The sequence below is a fragment of the Epargyreus clarus genome, unplaced genomic scaffold, assembly GCF_041222505.1.
Source record: "Epargyreus clarus isolate Ecla_fem2 unplaced genomic scaffold, WU_Ecla_fem_2.2 ptg000013l, whole genome shotgun sequence".
In the NCBI taxonomy this organism is placed as follows: Eukaryota; Metazoa; Arthropoda; class Insecta; order Lepidoptera; family Hesperiidae; genus Epargyreus; species Epargyreus clarus.
Window position 1 is genome coordinate 3,691,682 of NW_027332221.1, and position 20,139 is coordinate 3,711,820.

A 20,139-nucleotide genomic window follows, 5' to 3' on the forward strand; every position below is an offset into this window, starting at 1 on the left:
TTTATAAAATAATTGACATAAACTTAATGAATAATTATAATACTAAGTATAATTTTATATTTGCATGCTTTTTAGCAAAATAAGAGATCATTGTATTGATTGAACACCTATTGTATAACCTTATTTGCAAATAAAGACTGATTTGATTTGATTTGATTTATCCGCACCCCAACCTCCGCCCCTGACAGAGGCGTGGAGTGTGGTGGCGCGGAGGGGCAATAAGAAGGGAGCCAGTCCCCAGCAGTTACAGCCTCAACAGCAATCGCAGACGCAACCGCGGCCTCAACAGCAGGAGCCGGCGCAAAAAAGAAGAGGCGGAATGAGAAGAGGCGGAGGAAGCGTAAGCGTCCTCAAAAGCTTCGCGCTCCCCGAAGTTCAGCGGTGTTACTGACCTTGCAGCCAGAGGCGGAGGCGAAGGGCGTTACCTATGCCCAAAACTTCGCTGAGGCCAAGCATCATATCGCACTCGCTGACCTCGGCATTCAGGAGCTTCGCCTGAAGAAGCCGGCCGTCACCGGGGCCCGCATTTTGGAGGTGCCCGGTACGGACAGCGCCGAGCGAGCCGAGTCACTTGCTCAGAAGTTGAAGGAGTCGCTGGGCGAAGAGACCGTTCGGGTGTCCAGACCGATAAAATGCGCCGAGTTGCGCGTCTCGGGCCTGGACGACTCCGTAACGGGCGCAGACGTGGCCGCGGCTGTGGCCAGAGAAGGAGGCTGCCCAACCGAGCACATCCGGTGTGGGGAGCTCCACACTGGTATCAACGGCCTAGGGACGATATGGTTGCGCTGTCCAGTGGCTGTCGCAAAAAAGGTGGTGGGAAGGGGAAGACTCCTTGTGGGTGGGACTTCTGCCCAGGTGGCGCTGCTAGAGGGTCGACCCCAGCGCTGCTACCGCTGCCTGGAGCAAGGGCACTTGCGCGCCCAGTGCAAGTCTACAGTGGACCGTAGCGATGAGTGCTATCGCTGTGACAAAGTCGGTCACAAAGCGTCGCAATGCCAGGAGTCACCTCATTGCAGTGTCTGCAACGCAGCCGGTAGGCCAGCCACTCAGAGGGCAGGTACGAAATCGTGCAGTTTGCCACCTAGGCGGAAAGGTAGGGATAAGCCTGGCGGTATATCGCAAGACGCCGCACAGTAATAATGTGAGATATGGCGGCATCTTTTTACTTCCTGTTTGTTTATTTGTACTACTGAATCCTAAGGTATTTATAGCGCATAATACCCATGCTACAATTCGTGTAATTTTTGTTACTGAACTTTTTGAGTTTAACAAAGAGTTTATTAGGCTATCTTCACTTCTCTGTACTACGTTCACCCGATTCTTCTTAAGTTCCTCTTCTGTAGAATAGCTAGTGCTCTCATTTTTATCTTCAAATTCTTTCAACCACTCCGGTCCTCGCCACCACAAAGTGTTGTTTACCAATTGAGAAGCTAAAAGTCCCCTGCTGGCAGCATCGGCAGGGTTCTCGGTTGACTTTACGTAACGCCATTTATCGCCTTGTACTATCTCTGTTATGCTTCTGACTTGGTTAGCTACAAAGGTCTTCCAACGACCTGGGTCGCCTTGCAACCAACCTAAGACCACCATAGAGTCTGTCCAACAATATACTTCTACACCTCGACTTTTTAAACATTCCAAAATCTTTGTCATTAAGTTTGATAACAAAATGCGCTCCACATATTTCTAATCTTGGCAAGGAGATTGATTTGTTACAAGGAACTAATCTGGTTTCCGATGCTACTAAAGTCACCTTCCCTTCATCTTTCTTTACTACTCGTGCATATATAATGCATGCATAAGCTTTAAGGGACGCGTCACAAACACCGTGTTATTCTATGACGTCATTCTGCATACATCCTATCCATCTTGGAATTTCACAGTTGCTTAAATGAATAATATCCGATTTTATCTTCATCCACTCTTTATTAATCTCTTCAGGAATTTCATCATCCCACTGTAAGTTTGCTAACCATACGCTTTGAAAAATCAGTTTTAATTTTGTAGTTGATGAAAGTATGGACGCCTGCGACTTTTCTATGAGCAATACTGTATAGTGCATGTATTTAATATTTTTGTTACGTAGACTCTCTTGTCTATCGCCCATGTACACGCGCTGTCATCCGTCTTACTATTTTAATAGAAATAAAATAGTCTAAACAGTCTTATTGCCTTTTTATCATAATATCAGGTTATGGGCCGTCCCAAACCTGTCGTGTAGAGTATTGTTTGTGCTATAATCAGTATTAATAAAGAAAATAGTAAAAGTAAAAATTGTTAGTATAACCTCACTTTAGCTACCGCGTGCCGGGAGTGTTTTCTTTTCAGTTATTTATTAAATACATACCTAAACATGGCTGGAAGTAATTCAATGATGTCTATTGAGAAGCTAACCGGTCGTGACAATTGGGCGAGTTGGAGTTTTGCTGTCAGACATACTTACAACATGAAGAGTTGTACAATTGCATTCTATAAGTACCAGATGTAAAAAAATCCAACTCAGTTAAACAAGATACTAAAACGAAGTCAAAGTTAATATTATTAGTCGACTCAATTTTGTATGTACATATTCAAGAAGCACAAAATGCCAAAGAGGTATGGGACAATTTGTCAAAGGCGTTTGAAGACAGTGGACTGGCTCGAAAAGTTGGTTTATTAAAGGAACTTATTAACACCAACCTAGAAAATAGTTTGTCAGTCGAAGACTATGTGAATAAAATTTTGACAGCCGCGCACAAGTTAAGAAATATAAAATTCAATGTTGATGACGAGTGGTTAGGCACATTAATGTTGGCAGGGCTGCCAGAAGTGTACAAGCCTATGATTATGGGACTAGAGAGTTCCGCCATAAAGATTAGTGCCGATTTAGTGAAAAATAAACTACTACAAGAAGTAAAGGCATCGGACACTACCGCTCTTTATACTAACTCCACAATTAATCAACCCAAAAATAACCAACTTAAAAATAAGAAAGGCCCCAGATGTTATAATTGCAATAAATATGGGCACTTGGGCAAAAATTGTTGGCTAAAAAAGACAGGCAATAATGAAAACACAAAACATAAAACAGGATATGTCGCAGCTTTTTCAGCATCAACAGTAAATAACTTCAATTTTTGGCATGTTGACTCAGGGGCATCCATGCACATGACCATGCACCGGGACTGGCTCACTGAAATTAAACCTGCACCTGTACCGAGCATACGAATTGCGAATAACAAAGTATTAAAAGTTGAATGCTGTGGTGATGTATGTATCAAAGTATATGCAAAAGATGGCAGCACAGATGCAATACAGGTGAGGAATGTTTTATTTGTACCAGAATTGAAAACTAATTTGTTGTCCGTCAGCAAAATAATCAAAAGTGGATGTCGAGTAGCATTTAATGAGAATGGCTGTGAAATTTACAATCTGAGTAACAAATTAGTCGCAAAAGCAGATTTGATCAATGAGACATATTTGTTAAATACTTGTAAAAATCAAAACATACACGCCATGTTGGCCAAGACTGATGATGATATTTATTTGTGGCACCAGAGAATGGGTCACTTAAATTTCACTAATCTTAATAAATTACCTAACTGTACAGAAGGTGTAAAGCTGTCATCAAGAAAAGAAAATTCGACTTGCATAACATGTCTTGAAGGTAAGCAAACAAGAAAACCATTCCCCACTGAAGGTTCCCGCGCAACCAGTTTGCTAGAGTTTGTCCACAGTGATGTATGCGGACCTATGGAGCATACGTCTATAGGAGGGGCTAGGTATATTGTAACCTTCACAGATGACTTTTCTAGACGAGTACATGTATATTTTATTAAGAATAAATGTGAAATATTCGAAAAATTTGTAGAATTTAAGAATAGAGTTGAGAATGAATTGAATACAAATATAAAAATTCTTAGAAGCGATAATGGAACCGAATACAAAAATAATATATTTCAATCCTACTTAAAAAACATGGAATATTGCACCAAACATCCAATCCATATACTCCAGAACAGAATGGGCTAAGTGAAAGAATGAATAGAACTTTAATAGAGCGGGCTAAATGTATGATTTCAAATGCTGAATTACAGGTCACGTTTTGGGCAGAGGCGGTTGCTACAGCGGCCTACATAATTAACCGATCTTCGACCTGCTCCTTATCCGATGCGACGCCCCATGAAGTATGGACTGGAAAAAAGCCAAACGTGAGTCACATGAGAATCTTTGGATGTCCTGCAATGGTTCATATTCCTAAGGAAAAAAGGAGTAAGCTTGGTGTGAAATCACGCAAGTTAATATTTGTTGGCTACAGCGACAGTACAAAAGGCTACCGATTCTTAGATCCTGAAACAAATAAAGGAGTAATAAGTAGAGATGTTGTATTCCTCGAAGCTTCAATTAAAAGAAACAAAGTAGACAATGTATCTGAAAGGGAAAAAGACATTAATAAATTATGTTTATTACAGATGGAGAAAATTAAAAATGAAATTGCAAAGGACAGTTATAATGAAGTAAAAGATGAGATGTTGTATTCCTCGAAGCTTCAATTAAAAGAAACAAAGTAGACAATTTATCTGAAAAGGAAAAAGACATTAATAAATTATGTTTATTACAGATGGAGAAAATTAAAAATGAAATTGCAAAGGACAGTTATAATGAAGTAAAAGAAAAGAAAACTGTATACTTACCTGCATGCGTCGAACCCGAATCTGTAGAAGGAAACATTAATAATGATAAGTCACATGAAACAGATAAAATACAAGCTGTATCTCAAAGTACTTGTTCTGCAGATGATAATGATTCAGATTAGTTTGAAGATGTAAATGATGAGACATACTTACCTGATATAACAATTGAATCACCACCAGTATCCAACATAACTTTGAGACCGCGACGGCATAGAAACCACGATGACTGCAATGATGTTCATCAGAGCCCTTCATCATTTATATGTCAGAATGTAGAGGCAACAATTAACTTACTAAATAGTGATCCACAGAGTCTACAAGAAGCTCTAAGCAGTGAAATGGCTGATGAATGGAATAGAGCCATGGAGGAAGAATATTAGTCATTGATAAAAAATAATACGTGGACACAAGTTACCCTACCAGAAGGAAAAACAGTAATTCCTAGCAAATGGGTTTATAAAACTAAAACTGATAGTCATGGATCTATCACACGCTATAAAGCTAGGCTAGTAATCAAAGGATATAAACAAGTCAAGGGCATTGATTACAATGAGGTGTACGCCCCAGTAGTTCGGTATACATCTATTCGATATTTGATTGGTCTTGCTGCTAATTATGGAATTAAAATACACCAATTGGATGCAGTTACTGCATTTTTGCAAGGCGAAATCGATGAGGAAATTTATATGTCTTTGCCACCTGGCTATGAAGTAGAAAATAAAGTATGTAAACTAAACAAGGCAATATACGGACTCAAACAAGCCAGCAGACAATGGAACAGGAAATTAAATACTGCTCTGTTAGAAATTGGAATGAGTCGTTCAAACATAGATCCATGTGTTTACTACCGTATTTTAAATAAACATGATATGCTTTTTATAGCAGTATATGTAGATGACCTACTATATTTTTTCAATAATGAAGAAACTTCTCAAATGATAAAAGGGAAATTAAAAGAAAAATCTTACATGAAAGATTTAGGAACAGCCAAACATTGTATCGGATTCACAATATCACAAGATGAAAGTTCAAATGAAGTTTCTATCGATCAATCAATTTACATAAAAATGATACTTACAAGATTTGGAATGAACAATTGTAAACCGATGTGGACTCCTACTGATGCTAATGTTAAATTAAAGAAAGCGGACAGTCAACAAGAAGTTTTAAATAACATACCATATCAAGAAATAATTGGATGCTTGTTGTACCTATCACAGGGGACTCGACCAGATATTACCTACATAGTGAATTCTCTGAGTAGATTCAATAATCAACCAACTAATGAACATTGGATGGCATTGAAACGCGTCCTGAGATATCTGAAAGCTACAATGTATATGAAGATGGTTTATAAGATGAATGATGATAGCCATATTTTAGGGTTTTGCGATTCAGACTGGGGAAATGACATTGAAGATAAAAGGTTCTGCACGGGTTACATATTTCTCTTTCAGGGTGCCGCCGTAAGCTGGAATTCTAAAAAACAGCTGACCATTGCCCTTTCAACAACTGAAGCCGAATATATGTCTTTAGCATCTGCCACTCAGGAGGCTCTTTGGTTAAAACAGCTGGCAGAAGAGTTTCAACCTGAACTTAAAAGTATACCTATAACTCTTTATTGTGATAATCAGAGTGCAATTAGTCTTACAGGAAATGCTGTGTACCACGCACGCAGTAAACATATAGACGCTACCACTTCGTGCGAGAGAAGATTGCTGCCAAACAAGTTACAGTTAACTATAGATGCACAGCAGACATGGTCGCTGATATTTTGACAAAAGGACGGCACCGACTGAAGCATGAAAATTTCACCACACAAAGCGTTTAAAGCGTTCGCGTCCAGGAGAGGATGATGAAAGTATGGACGCCTGCGACTTTTCTATGAGCAATACTGTATAGTGCATGTATTTAATATTTTTGTTACGTAGGCTCTCTTGTCTATCGCCCATGTACACGCGATGTCATCCGTCTTACTATTTTAATAGAAATAAAATAGTCTAAACAGTCTTATTGCCTTTTTATCATAATATCAGTAGTTAAGGGTGCTATCCATCCAAGTGGATCAAAAAGCTTAGAAATTTCACCTAATACGACTCTTTTAGTGGGTGCTTTAGTATCAATCGAGTATTCGAAAGTAAATATGCTATCATATTTAACTGGGATCAACTTGTAGCAATTGTCCACACACGAAATTAATGGCATTAAAATAGGTTCATAAACGGCGAAGTTATGGCTGTTATATTCACATGGGTGGAGGAGTTCCCCTCATTTTCTCCAGAACCCATCGATGGATCCTAACCATATTTAAATGGGACCAACTTCCAGCTCGTACAATATAAAATATAAAACTCTATACAGTAAAAAAGAATTATTAAAATCGAGCCACTAACTAGGGGTCGCAAACCGGTATTCAAGATTTCGAAAATACCGGGATACCGGGCCAAATTTAGGTCTTATTAATACCGGTTTTAATTTCACAAAAACCGGGATATTCGGTATTTTCGGTTTTTAGTAAAATAAAACAAAATAAATTTATAGCCATACAAATTGACTACAATGCACTCTGGCACAATGCAAAAGTCCTTATTAAACAAGCGTTACAATCTACACAACCTATGAAAATCAACAAACATCAGCATTGGATGTCAAGTGAGACTTGGCGTATTGTATAACTTCGTCGGAGAGCTAAAGAAAAGGTTCGTCTATTCAGAACCTAAATCAACTAAACGCACAAATACAAGCTGGATACAGAAGAAATCTTAATACTCATCTTAAAAACATCAGCGTAGAGTTAGAAGGACACTTTGATAGATTTGAAATAAAAGATCTCTTAAAAAAATCCGATATATAACCCATCAATTTAAATCCAGAACATGGGCTATTGAAGATTCTGATGGTGTGATTGTTACCGAAATTAAGGAAATCGTCAAAGTATGGCAAAATACTGCATATCACTTTTCTCTTATAGTGCAACACCTTATACACAACATATGCCAAAAAACGACATACAAAAAGAACCATCTATGTATATTCAAAGATGAAGTACGCGCTGCTATTTAATTTATTAAAACGCGAAAGCAATTGACATAGATGATATTCCTACTGAAGTGTTTCGATCAATGGATGAACTCGAGGTTGACATGTTGCATACTATATGTAATCGCGTCTGGGAAAATGGACAGTGACCACGACACTGGGCCCACTTTATTTTCATTACACTTCAAACAAAAGGGTCGACAAGGAAGTGCAGTAACTATAGTTTTATGCTATATTTCTTGAGTGTATCACAATAAAAGAAACATTTAGAGGAAGATGATATATTTTCATAAATATTTTCTAACAATGACAATTATGACAATTGGCTTCAAGAAACAAGCCGCTAACACTATCTTCGCTTTAACAAGATCTGCTGTCGACAGGCTTGATAAGATTTGGAGGAACCGCAACATATCAAAAAACACCAAGACAGACCAATATGGTTTTCGCAAGGGCCGATCAGCTGGTGATCTTCTTGTGTACCTCACTCACCGTTGGGCACAAGCTGTTGAGAGCAACGGGGAGGCATTGGCCTTAAGCCTGGACATCGCTAAGGCCTTTGACCAGGTCTGGCATAGGGCCATTCTCGCAATGTTACCATCTTAAGGTCTTCCCGAGAGGTTATGCACATGGACAGCCAGCTTTCTGTCTGAACGGCATATTAAGATCGTAGTTGACGGGTGCTGCTCAGACACGAAGCTCATCAACGCTGGCGTGCTCCAAGGGTCTGTATTATCTCTCACGCTTTTAATTGTGCATATCAATGATTTGCTGCTACAAACCGGTGGCATTCATTGCTATGCAGATGATAGCACGGGAGATGCTGTGTACACAGGCCGTGCGAACACTTCTCGGACATTCGTGGAAGAAAGCAGAATCCGACTTGTGTCTGAAATCGAGAATTCTCTGGACCGGGTCTCGGAATGGGGTCGTCTTAACCTTGTTGAGTTCAACCACACGAAGACACAAGTCTGCGCGTTTACCGCTAAAAAGCCCCATTCGTCATAGAGCCTAAGTTCCAAAGTACCCCGCTCACCATTGGTAAAAGTGTAGGGATCCTGGGAGTTGACATCTCGTGTGACGTGCAGTATCGGAGTCATTTGGAAGTTAAAGCCAAGTTGGCTTCAAAGAAACTGGGCGTCCTGAACAGAGCCAAGGAGTACTTCACTGGGGGGCAACTCCTTCTGCTTTATGAAGCGCAAATGAGGCCCCACATGGAGTACTGCTCGCATCTCTGGGCAGGGGCACCACAATACCAGCTTAACAACAACAACAACAACAAAATATTCTTTATTTGTACACCAAATATAAGCAACATATAAAACAATACATGAGACAGTATACAAATAGGCGGTCTTATCGCTTAGAAGCGATTTCTTCCAGACAACCTTTAACCACTTAACCCACTTGACTCCGTACAGAAGCGCAAAGTGCAAATCGTCGATGTTCCAGCGATCTCTGATCGGTTCGAACCCTTAAGCCTGCGGAGGGACATAAGTTCCCTCTGCGTGTTCTGCCCACTTTACAATGATGAGTGTTCTGAGGAACTGTTTGATCTGGTACCTACGTCGCCTTTCCTTCATCGCACCACTCGCCTAAGGATGAAGTTCCATCCACATCAACTGGACCCGTGGCGGTCCTCCACGGTTCGGTTTGATCGTTCATTTTTGCCGCGTATGTGCAAAATATGGAATGAACTTCCTGCTGAGGTATTCCCTCAGGACAATGACATGGGGCTCTTCAAGAGGGGTGTAAAAAGAGCTCTCCTTCAAAGCCGGCGAAACATTGGCGACTCCTCTTGTGTTGCAAATGTCCATGGGCGACGGTGACTGCTTTCAATCAGGTAGCCCGTTTGCCTTATCGTTAGGTTACATATAAGACTTATGAAAAGTCTAGTTTTTCATATCTTTCTCTACGCTGCAGAGACGTAGACGATTCGGATGCAAGATCGCCGTAAAATTGATGCCCTAGAAATACTATTCTCTGGATCTACGATCATCTGGATTAAAATACTAAAATATTTCGGCCACATATTTAGGGACGAGAACTCAGTAGTACGGATTGTAGTTCAGTGAAAGGTAGAAGGAAAGAGGTCATGCGGCAGATCGCCTTTTTTTTTTTGTTATCGAGGGGGAAACCTTCAAAAGGTACCCGACAACGTGGGAGCGACGCCGGGTTATGTGGGATTTTTACCGCACTAAAACCCCCCCGGTGGCCGTCCTCTGCGCTGCGTAGAGGGCTCCGGGATCTCCAAAGGAACGCAACCGGAGTCCTCTTAGCGCGTTGCCCCGTCGGGCTCCGCCCAGGCGAGCTAGCTCAATATATTTTGTTGGATGTAAACATCGTGTCTAATATGAGCGCCGACTTCAGAAATATGTACTAAACCAACATTTATTTCAATTATTTTTTACTTTGTAGTGACATAGAAGTCGGTTGTATTTTTTGTTAAATTTTTTTTTTTACCCTTTTTAGTGATGACATACTAACATTTATATTAATTTATATTAATACAATATAAAATTGTATAAACCTGATCATGAATGAAGGTAAGGTCTGAGTTTACATTGATTGGAACCGCCCAATCGCAGGGCGCTGCCGCGCCCTGCTCGCTTAGTTTTATATTGTCTTATATAAATTGTCTTAAATAGTCAATGATAAACTGGCTTTGCAATTTCATTAGAACCTACACCAAATATCTTCAAACACAACTCAATTATTCCCATCGGTTGAGGAGTTACATATTTTGTCTCTGAGACACGTTATCAGACCCTCAAATAGTCAATAATGAACTGGCTTTGCAATTTCATTAGAACCTACACCAAATATCTTCAAACACAACTCAGTTATTCCCATCGGTTGAGGAGTTACATATTTTGTCTCCGAGCCACATTATCAGAACCTTAAATAGTCAATGATGAAATGGCTTTGTAATTTCATTAGAACCTTTTAAAGGTGGTAGAACCCTTTGTGGTTCGACTCCGGCGGCACCACCGCCACACCTATTCCTGCCTAATAACAGCAGTGTTAGGCGCTGCTGTGTTCCGTTTTGAAGGGTGTGGTAAGGGAGACATACTTTTCCGAGGCGTTCCAGCTTAGTCCTCAGTGGTAGCGGCGCATCGGTGGCCGATATCTAATCCTATTTGGGGTTGATTACAGATGTCCATGGGCAGCAGTAGCCGCTTACCATCAGGTGGACTGCATGCTCGTCTGCTACTCCTATATTATAAAAAAAAAAAAAAAAATCTACACCAAATATCTTCAAACACAACTCAATTATTCCCATCGGTTGAGGAGTTACATATTTTGACTCCGAGCCACATTATCAGACCCTTAAATAGTCAATGATAAACTGGTTTTGCAATTTCATTAGAACCTACATGTAGTGTGTATCATAGTGTGTAACAGTGTAGTATCCGTTAATACACTTATAATGTACAATACTTAGGATTAAAGAACAGTAATAAACGTAACGTCGATCCATACGGTTGTGTTATTATCGCTCCACACTACATGGCGACCCTGCCTGAGTTCTGGGAACTGACGCGTTCCCAGGCGAGGCGAAGAATGTGCCGACCTGGCAAATTCCATCGTAGCGTCGTCGTAGCGGTCCGTTCGGGTAACAATGCGTCAGAATGAACTCATAACTAGTGCAAAAAGTAAAATACAGTACAGTACAGAAGGACTCAAAAGACTTACAGTGTTGATTATATAAATAAAGTATAACATAGAAAATGGGAAAGAGTGTTAGAAAACAAGAAGAAAAAGTTTTTTTTTTATAAACCAAAATGCTGTGGGCGATAACAGTGCTACGACGCGCAGCAACAGTGATCATCATATCTGACTGTACACGAATAACTTGCAAGGAAATTCGTACTAAATTTACAAGTAGGCTTCGAGAAATGCTGTCGAGACGCGAGCAGTCACGTTCATCGCACCAGTCCAAGGATGATGAAGAAGTGATATGATGGGACACCCCTCTCCCGTCACCTTCCATCGTTAAGTTCTCAAGTTATGTGTTAAACGTGTAAATCAGTGAAAGTGAAGTGAAATATTCGTAATATACTCATATATATAACGACGCCAAAATTAGATTACCGGCATTAGCTGCTGTATTACCTTCTCCTAGTCCAGGGTTCACAGGATTCATGGCGTAGGTTTCAGGCAAATAAAATCCGTTAGTGACGATAGCAACTGACACAGTATATTACAATTAGTAATTAAATGACAAGGGAATAAACGGAGTTGAGTAAACCAACGGTCTCGTGTTGAACGTACGAGTCGTGCCACACTACTGTCAGTGAGTAAGTAATCAATTGCAACTCTAAAAAGCGTCGCTCGCCCCAACACGATTCCGCTCACGTTCGGTCACCTTTGTGACGTCACGCCGTTCATCCAATTCCGATACAAGAATAATCAACTGAGTGTCTTTTTTTTTTTTTAAAACAAGATTCTCGTAATCGACGACACGGCCAGAACTGGCAGTCACACGTCCTCGCGTGGTTACAATGTATCTGGTAACAAAAGAAAACAAATTATGGAGTAACTATATTTAGCTCGGCCTACCTGACAACATTAAGATAACAAAACAGAAACATGTACCTCAGAAAGAATGCCACGATCATAATCAAGTAAAATTTAATTATATAGTCTCGAGTTAATGCACAAATCAATGATCAAAACAGGTAAATCAATAATCGACAGGCCCCAGTCCTTCTCACTGTGTGTGTCAAAACAAGGATCAGTCCTTCTCACTGATCAGATTAGTCCTTCTCACTGATCAAACTATTTGACACAAGCAATCCAGTCCGTCTCACTGAAATGCTCCCGTGGATTAAGAAATATCAGTTCTTCTCATTGATAAGGTTAAAATTAACCAGTCCGTCACACTGATCAAACTAATTGTCATTAGTAATCCAGTCCTGCTCACTTAAATGCTCTTATGCATTAAAATATCAGTCCTTCTCACTGATATAATTAAGCAATGGTCGATGAACTTCGTAGTGCATTAACCTCCTCGGACCCAGGAAAAAAAGTTGTTAGGAATTTAAATTAAATTTATCCTGACCAATACAATAGGTAATAGAATTACAGAAAAAAAATATAATAAAAAATGTAAGTCGGAAAATATAGTTTTTTCTCAATGTCATATATATAACACGTGAGTTCCCAATTACAACTGTTATTTGTGTCATATATTTATGTCATAGAACATTAAACTTATATTTTTATGTAAAAAATCGGTAATAATAAGACATATATTGTAATAAAATACTGTCTATGTTGTGTACAATGATATCTTAATCTATAATTTTAAACCGTCACACTCAATTTAAAAACATAGATTCTCACAATCACATTCGGCAGTAAACTTAACTGTCTGTTGTCTTATATATTTTTTCTAACATATATCACAGATCAAATAAACTTAAAGTATATTCTGTTATGTAGTCACAGTACACAGATTATATACATATTTTTTTAAGTAAAAATAATACTATTTAATAAATTATATGTACGTTCTTGTTATGACACAATTGATAACTGAACACAAAATATGGTTACAAAAAGTATAAATTGGTGATTAAAGAAAAATATTGTTTGTTGAATTATAAGAAACAATTGTTTTCTTGGAATACATATTGCATTTAATACAATATGCTGTTATAGTTGCCGTGCATTTTGGTTTTCTGCATTTATTTGGAACGTTGTAGTAAAGGACTAAATTATGTACTTTATGATAACGGAAACTTTCGGTTGGCATGGGTTTTATTTTTGCCTGATATTAATATGTCTTGGTCTTGGAACTGCCAATCGAACTCGAATTACTGCCAGATTCAGTGAGTTACGTGTAAGCGACAGCCCTACACGTTAAGGCTGCATCGCGCCAGCCCTACACCGTTCTCACGCTGCATCGTGCTTGCGCTGCATCGGGCCTTCGCGGAACGGCCAACGCTGACGAGGCGCGCAGGTGGCCGTCCCACGCGCGGGTGGCCGTCCCACGTACAGGTGGCCGTCCACCATGGAATCAGTTCACCTCCATCGCGGAAAGTGACTCGACCTATCCCATCAATTTATTTTTTTAATTTCATTTTTGTTAAAACTTGTGTAGAATTTGTGTTAAATTTAAATAAAAATTTAATTTGTTCGCGAAATAGACTGCAATTATTTCCTCGACGCCCAGCTCCCATAACTGGCGCAGTCGAAAGTTCCCGGTTTGTGCGTGTTTCGGACTATCGCAATTAAACGAGGAACCCATAAGTGGCGCAGAACCCATAACTGGCGCAGTCGAAAGTTCCCGGTTTGTGCGTGTTTCGGACTATCGCAATTAAACGAGGAACCCATAAGTGGCGCAGAACCCATAACTGGCGCAATCGAAAGTTCCCGGTTTGTGCGTGTTTCGGACTATCGCTATTAAACGGGAAACCGAACCATTGAACGAGATCCGGACGTCGGGGAACCCTGCTCAGCTCGCTACATCCAAAAATCGATGTGCAAATACGAGATGAAGCTACTTCTGTGAGTAATAAGTAGATATTAAGTATGTACCTATTGGTTGCAGCTCCTATACAATATATGTCCTTCCTATCCCTATAAATATAATTTTATTGAAAATTTGAGTGAACAGTGACATAAAATCTTTCAAGATTTTTTTATTACGAGCAAATAAGGGTAGTTCACCCAGTTCTCGTCAGGAAATTCGTAGATCTATACGAGACCGTAATCGTAATTTAGATTTATTTGTCATAGAAGAATCATTAAATATGACAGAAAATTCAATGCCAAGTGTAAGTGGAACGGCAATTTCTGCTTCTTTGTCAGACAAAACCGATAAAATTTTTAATGCTTTAAGATTAGTCCCTGAGTTTGATGGAAATTCAAATGTTTTAATTAGATTTTTAAACATATGTGATCAAATTGTATTAGCATATGTCGATCCGGCATCTGGAAATGAGTTAAATAATTATGCAGTGATAAATGGAATTTTAAATAAAATTAAGGGACCCGCGGCTAGAACCTTAGCTACGAATGGCATCCCATCGGATTGGAATGGAATCCGCGCAGCTCTTATTAATACCTTTTCAGATCATCGTGATGAATCTTCATTGTATAGCGATTTATCTATGTTATCTCAAGGTAATGACACACCCCACATTTTTTATGAACGAATTCAGAATTTACTCGGTACAATAATGACATATGTTGAGTTACATGATGATATTTCCACTACCGTTGAAGCTAAACGGACCTTATATAAAAAATTAGCTTTACAGACTTTCCTTAAAGGCTTACGTGAACCATTAGGCTCACGCATACGTTGTATGAGGCCTCCAACGCTTGAAAAGGCCTTGGAGTTTGCTCAGGAGGAATTAAATATTATTTACATGCAAAATAGAAATTCTTATTCACGAAAACTTACACAACAGACACCATCATTCAGAACTAACAATTTTAATCCTTTCTTTAATAAGCAAATTAGCCAGCAGTCACGCATGAATAATTCTCAGATGTTGCCACACTTAAATAAGCCTTATCAAGGTCCATCAAAAACCCAGCAAATGTTTAGGGCTCTACCACGATCGAATATGAGCACTGGTTTTAGGATACCACTTAGGGAAACTCACCCCACACAGCACCAACGCCAGGTCAGTAATCAAATGCACGGACAGCCTATGAGTGGCATTAGCCACCCCAAAGCCCGTACATTGCCACCGACTTCAATGAAACCTGACTGGAGCCGACAAGGTCAGTACCGTTCTCCAAATTATTACCAAGAAATTAATACTAATGAGTATGATAACTGTGATGACATTGACCATAACTTCGTCGATAACTATGACATGAGCTATGACACCCCATCTAACGTAGTTGAACACTTAGTGGGAAACGGTTACATAAATGACCAACAATTTATTGAACAGACTGACGAACAAACGGACGAAAATTTTTTGTCAGCTCAAATTTCAAGTGTCCCAAGATAGAATTAAATTTACAAAATAAAAGACAGCTTCCATACATTCAAATTCATAACCCACCTCTGAAATTATTAATAGATACAGGAGCAAATCAATCCTTTATCAATCCAGAAACTATAGAAAGATACTATTCGGATTTACCATTATATTACGACCCTTTTATTGTGACAAATATTCATGCTTCTACTAGAAATGACTATTCCATAGAAATACCATGTTTTTCTGAAATTAATGACAATAACCCCGTAAAGCTTTACATTTATAGGTTTCACAATTATTTCGACGGTTTAATAGGTTGTGATTTATTAGAGCAGTGGCAAGCAAAAATTGATTTAGGCTCTCGCATACTTAACACACAGTTTGCAAAAAATAAAATCCATATGTTTGAATCTGGCAGTGTAAATTTAATAGAGGTGATAATACCAGCACAATCTAGCAAAATTATTAAAGTGCCAACTACTATAGCTAACGGTGAAATTATTATAGATAGACAGACCATTTGTGAATGTAGTATTGGTGATTGTTTGACTATTTCTGAAAATAGCCAAGCCTATGTAGAAGTTTCTAACCCTTCTAAAAATGATGTGATTTTCACATTGATCCAACCAATTTCTGCAAGTTTATTCAGTGAACAATCAGTTTCGGCCTATGATTTTTTTAATAAAAATAAAAATTTAGATCGCACTCAAAAAATTTTATCCAGATTACGAACTGATCATTTAAATAAGGAAGAAAGTGCAAATTTATTTGCCTTATGCAAAAAATATGCCGATGTTTTTTATGTAGAAAACGAGCCACTTACATTCACCAATAATATCAAACACCGTATAAAAACTACCGATGAATTTCCTGTTCATTGTAAGACATATAAATACCCTCATGTGCATAGAAATGAAGTACGGGCTCAAATAAAAAGTATGATTGATCAGGGAATTATCAGACCATCTAGTTCTGCGTGGAGTGCACCCATCTGGATTGTACCCAAAAAGGCAGATGCTTCGGGTAAGACTAAGTGGAGACTTGTGGTTGATTTTAGACGACTGAATGAAAAGACTATTGATGACAAATACCCCATCCCTAATATTAACGACATACTTGACAAATTAGGTAAATGCCAATACTTTTCGACTTTGGACCTAGCTAGTGGTTTTTATCAAGTGGAGACTCACCCTGATGACATACATAAAACTGCATTTAGTGTTGACTTTGCTCCCGGACACTTTGAATTTTTAAGAATGCCCATGGGTCTTAAAAATGCCCCATCAACCTTTCAGAGAGTCATAGACAACGTTTTACAAGGCTTACAGAATGAAATTTGCGTAGTTTACTTAGACGATATACTTGTATTTTCCACCTCACTACAAGAACATATAGTTAATTTACGTAAAGTTTTTGACCGACTTCGTCAATCCAATTTTAAGATTCAAATGGACAAATCCGAGTTTCTGAAACATGAAACACCGTATTTGGGACATATTATAACATCTGACGGAGTAAAGCCAAACCCTGACAAAATTAGTGCTATTTCAAAGTATCCAATTCCCAAAACTACAAAACAAATTAAAGGATTTTTAGGCTTGCTAGGTTATTACAGACGTTTCATACCTAACTTTGCAAGACTGACCAAACCACTAACTAGCTGTTTAAAAAAAGGTGCAAAAATAACCTTGTCTGAAGAATACATTGAATGTTTTAATCACTGTAAAACACTACTGACAAACGATCCGATATTACAATACCCTGATTTCACTAAGGAGTTTAATTTGACCACAGACGCATCAAACTTTGCACTTGGAGCTATTTTATCACAAGGACCTATAGGTAGTGACCGACCAGTAGCGTACGCATCCAGGACTCTTAATGACAGTGAATTAAATTATTCTACAATTGAAAAAGAATTGCTAGCAATTGTGTGGGCGACTAAATATTTTAGAGCATATCTGTTTGGCCGAAAGTTTAAAATCTTTACAGACCATAAGCCCTTGCAATGGCTCATGAACTTAAAAGAATCGAATTGTAGGTTGACAAGATGGAAATTAAAATTAGCCGAATATGACTTTACAGTAATTTACAAAAAAGGGAGACTTAATATTAATGCAGACGCTCTTTCTAGAGTTGAAATTCATAATGAAGATTTAAACTCAATAGCTGTTAATATCTCAACTTGTTCATCATCAACTGTTACCGCTCCAGATGATAGACCCTTTATAAGCCAATCGTCGACTGACACAGCACCAAACATAGAACCCTTAAGTAGTCCATGTTCCACAGTAACAGCAAACTCTCGTTTTTCTATTACTGACGAATTAATACCTGCGAATGACGTTGAAACTGTCAGATCACGTAGTGAAACCATGCATACCAGTAATGAAGATCCTGTACTTGAAATACCTATTGTCAATGACCCTTTGAATAAATATCATAAACAGTTAATTCTTAATATTTGTGAGCATCCATCTAACCGTAAACCAAAAGTCACAACACCTTTCAACACGTATGAAAAAGTAGTTACAGATATTTCAGCTAATAATTTTCAACAAGATTTAATAAATACAGTAAAAAATTTCATCGACCCAAAAATTCTAACTGCTCTTCTTGTAAATCCGCCTGAAAAAATGCTTACAGTTGTACCAATTTTGCAAGAATTCTTTAAAAATTCATCAATAAGATTAGTCCTAGTTAAGCATGAATTAGAAAATGTCAGCAGCTATTTTGAGCAACAAGATATTATACGCAAGTATCACGAAGGTAAAACGAACCATCGTGGTATCACAGAAACCTATTTATCCCTTTATCATAGATACTTTTGGCCTAAGTTAAAAGAATCTATAAGTAAATTTATAAATTCATGTACTACATGTAGTAGAGCTAAATACGACCGTCATCCAATTCGTCCAGAATTTAAAATTGTGCCACCTCCTAGTAAACCTTTTGAAATGGTACATGCAGATGTATTAACAATTAATCAAGAAAAGTACTTAACTGTAATAGACGCATTTTCTAAATACGCTCAAATATACAAAATATCTGATTGTACAGCCCCAAATATAGTAAAAGCTTTTCTTACCTTGTGCACTCATCATGGATTTCCAATTAATTTAACTACTGACCAAGGAACAGAATTTACTAATCAGGTATTTAGAGAATTTCTTCTGTTACATAATGTACACCATCACACTACTGCACCTTATTCTCCTAATGAAAACGGAATGATTGAACGTCTTCATAGCACCATACTCGAACACTTAAGGTTATTAAAACTACAGTATAAAAATGAATCCACTTCTACTTTAATGAATTATGCTATAATTGCCTACAATAGTTCCGTACATAGTTTAACAAAATGCAGACCCTTTGACTTAATATCTGGACATTTCGATCCGCGTGACCCTACTGACTTAAACTTAAATGAACGACTAATGCAACAATACATTCAAGACCATCGTCATAAAATGGATTTAGTATATAAAATTATTCACGACATTTCACAGACTGAACGTAACACACTTATGTCTCAACAGAATGCACGTAGAGAACCACAGATAGATTATGAAGAAGGACAAGAAGTTTACATTAGGAACCCGGTAGCTACAAGACAAAAAATTGCACCGCGTTACATACATGATAGAGTTATTTCAAACTTACCTGTACATATATACACTTCAAAGAAGCGCACACCCGTAGCTAAAAATAGACTGAAACGTAAACGCAAAACGTCTGGATTGCTACAGATGTCTGGTGATCCTGATACACCTGGCCCAAGCACAAGACATTCGACTTGACAGTTTAAATGATGGTCCTGGCATTCTTCCTTTCAAACTCGGACCTGCAAAAATAACCTCACATTATCACACCTTTTTACATGATATTAATTTTGATGAAATTCAGAAGCAATTAGATTTGACTAAAACTCAGTTAACTGATGTCACAAATAACTTAACTACTAGAGGCTTCGCTCTTTTTAAATATCAAATCATACACTTGTCTGACAAAATTAAGGAAATAAATTCTCAATTAGATACTTTTCTGCCAACAAAAAGAACCAAGCGTGGTTTAATCAATCCATTGGGATCCATAATTAAAAGTATTACGGGAAACCTCGATTATAATGATGCTTTACAGTATGAGCAAATGTTTCATATCTTACAGAAGAATGATGTAGATTTAGCTAATAGTTTAAATAATCACATAAGTTTATATAAGCAGATGTCTTTCCATCAAACAGAAATATTAAGTAATTTAAGTAGCAATCAAGTTAAGTTAGAAAAAGCTTTGACACGCTATATTAATACTACAAGTAATAATACTATACAGCTTACCCGTTATGTCCAATTGTCGCAAATATTAACACTTATAGCTGAAAATATTCAAGATTTGCGATTAGAGATAGATAGAATAGAAAATATTTTAGCGTTTAGCCGTACAAGTACCGTACATCATTCTGTTTTAAGTACTAG

General features: G+C 38.2%; 1 long non-coding RNA gene across 2 annotated transcripts; it reads left to right on the forward strand.

The window, feature by feature from the left end:
• The first annotated feature begins 2,639 nt into the window (after positions 1–2,639).
• Positions 2,640–6,637, forward strand: LOC140746670 (uncharacterized). 2 transcript variants are annotated; one of them, XR_012102798.1, is made up of 3 exons: positions 2,640–3,643; positions 4,074–4,187; positions 4,598–6,637. It is a non-coding gene; the product is annotated as an uncharacterized LOC140746670 (long non-coding RNA). The 2 variants fall into 2 exon arrangements; XR_012102799.1 differs by lacking the exon at positions 4,598–6,637 and adding an exon at positions 4,449–4,494.
• The last annotated feature ends 13,502 nt before the right edge of the window (positions 6,638–20,139 follow it).